Genomic DNA, 3199 nt, shown 5'->3' on the forward strand with positions numbered 1-3199 from the left:
ACACACACACACACACACACATAAATTTAACGTCAATCTATTGTAAAGTGAACTTCGATTCCCATGGAACTTTGACTCTTAATTCTGTCTGCATTAGAACCACCTAGGGAGCATTTCTAATTAAATCAGAATGAGGGGCATGGGACCTGAGATTGTTTTTTTAAGCTCCTCCTCCTCCTCCTCTTCCTCGTACTCATCCTCCTCCTCCCTTTTTAATCTCTCAAGTAATTCTTGGTGCACAGTAGAGTTAAGGAATCGGAGAGAAAGCCAAGCTTTCAACCATTTAACATTGTCATTTAAAATAAGATTTTTAATTCTTCAAGGTAGCTTTTGAAATTGAGATACGTTGAGAAATAACATAGTCCCCCCTTACCTATCAGTTAACAAATATCTTGCTGAAGGGATTGTGCTAGGAACTGTGGGGAAATAAACAAAAAGTTGGACAAGGATGAGGAGGTGTCTTCTCAATGCCTTCATCCATGTTTTCATGGAGTTCGCCATCCAGGTAAGGAAATTACATAATCATGTATTGGTTGGTCTTTTTTGATTGAGAGATGCCCAACATTAGCTACCTTAGGACACAAGGGGCTTGTAGAACCCAAGGCTACTGACAGCTGCTGCATGTTACACCTGGAGAGTCACTGGCCTGACTCCTAGTCCTAAGTCCACACCCCTGGGATGGGATTCACGTTAAAAGATGCTCTAGTCCTAAAAAAGTGTGTGGAAGGAGTGGCTTGCCAGGCAGGTAAAACAAATGTCCTCTACACCTGTATGACAAGACGAAGATATTACGAGACAGCACACTGGAGAACAGTGTGGTGCAGAAGTGACGAATGACTGAAGGAATGGTACGGGATATTGCTGTCCCCGACCCGAATGAAAGCTGGACCCTTGGAGCGGCCTTTTTGCAGAGTTTAAGTTTCTCATCACATGTGGGATATGGTTAGGAAGAAATGAGGCAGTGTGTACAGGCTGCTTCACACACACAGAATCACTGTCTACCCCAACCTCAATGAGCAGCAAGCTTAGTTTAATCTATGGTGTTTGAGGGACAGCTAAGCGATGTCTAATATGCAATCTGAAATGGGGTGATGGGGTGATGTCTTCATCTCTCTTTATCTATCTATCTATCTATCTATCTATTTATTTTCTTTCTTATAATTTATTTTTAATTACAGTTGACAGTATTATATTTGTTTCAGGTATATAGCATAGTGAATAAACATTTATAATTTTTACAAATTGATCACCACAATAAGTCTGGTACCCATTTGTCACTATACATGGTGATTACAATATTATCGACTATATCTCCCATGATTTATTTTATAACTGGAAGTTTGTACTTCTTAATCCTCTACCCGTTTTCCACCCGACCCCCACCCCCTCTTCTCTGACAACCGTCAGTTTCTTCTCTGTATCAATGAGCTTGTTTCTGTTACATTTTGTTTCTTTGTTTTATTATTTTTAGATTCCACATATAAGTGAAATCATATGGTATCTGTCTTTGTCTTATTTCATTTAACAATACTTTCTAGGTCCATCCATGTTGTTACAAATGGCAAGGTTTCATTATTTATGGTTGAATAATAGTGATATACATATCATATTTTCTTTATCCATTCATCTATTGATGGACACGTAAGTTGCTTCCATACCTTGGCTATTGTAAACACTGCTGCAATAAACATGGGGGTGCATATATCTTATCGAATTAGTGTTTTTGTTTTCTCTGGATAAATACTCAGAAGTGGAATTGCTGGGTTTTTCCCCCATTCTTAAGTTCCATGATAGGGAGACTTCTAACACATTTTGGGCAGTTGCTTTCACTGAGGCTCAGAGGGCTGTGCCAAACATCCAAAGAAGGTTTTCAAAAATTATAAAATAAAGGAATATGCTGAAGAAAGGGCTTCTTGAAATTGATAGTGCCAATTTGCTTCCCAAGCAAAGGTGCCCCAAGGGAGTAGACACCTTTTTTCTGAGATGAGGACAAAAGAATATACTAGTTTTTCTAACCACCACGGATTGCCTTGATGAGGTAGATGCAGGATCATGGCTCCAGGTTGTCTTATTTTTTCCTAATCAATCTAATTTAGTCTTGAAAGTACAAGAACAATTTCTTAGATTTTTTTTCCTGTTATTTTGTTTGCGATCCTGTCAATTCTGCTTAACTCTAATTAAGGGTGATAATAATTGTGGCCAAGTACCTAAAGGTGTGTAATCTTTTTTCCCATCATGATATGTGAACACACACACGCACGCGCGCACACACACACACACGCACACATACAGAGTACTTTTTAAAAGTAATTTGATCTCATCACTTAAACTACCCAAAATAATTCCTAAATGCTTGAAAACATGAAACTATCTCCATCAAATTCCTATCTCTATCAGACAGAAATATTTTTAAAGCAAATTTTTAAAAATAAACTACATTAAACTCCTTACTGGAAAAAAAGTCACTTCTGGACAGAGACCAAGCCAAAGCAATTTTAGTTCAAATTGGTTTTCCTGGAAAAGCTGAAAATGTAGTTCAGAAAAGAAATGCCTTGGCAACCTTACAAATCAACACTCAAAAACTAACAAGGTCAGACTACATGTACTCCACAAGTACTAGTGTGGAAAAAAAATCCTAGGAAGCCTGTAAAAATGCAGTTTCCTGGGCCCACACAGTAACTCTGACCAGACCTAGGAGATTTGAAGAGCAGAGTTCAATTGACTCTGAAAAAACAAACGTAGGGATTTATAAATTAATAGAACTAGAACGAGGAATTGTGTTTGTTTTATTTGTTATTTTGTGATGGAGTGAACTTCAGTGGGGCCACCTGTATTAGTGTCACGGGGCAACCTGGATCAAGGCGTAGGTTTGTCATGATGGCTATGGCTTTGGGTATGTCATTCGCTGTCTTTGGGTTTCAATTTTCTATAAAATGAAGCGATTGGATGATATAATTGGTTCTTAACCTTTCTGAGGTAATAGACTCCTTGAGAAGACAATAAAATTCTTTAATCTTTTCGCCAGAAAAAATGCACAAATACATACATACATTTTTGTACACAAATTTAGAGAGAGTCATAGTTCCCTTAAAATGCTCACAGGGACTCCTGTGGCAGTGAATGTCAGAACTGGAGAGTTGGGTTTATCTTTATGAGTTTCAAGAGCCCCACCAGCCACAATTCAGATTTGTTCCAATGA

This window comes from Pteropus medius, unplaced genomic scaffold (assembly GCF_902729225.1).
Source record: "Pteropus medius unplaced genomic scaffold, Ma_sr-lr_union100, whole genome shotgun sequence".
Lineage (NCBI taxonomy): Eukaryota > Metazoa > Chordata > Mammalia > Chiroptera > Pteropodidae > Pteropus > Pteropus medius.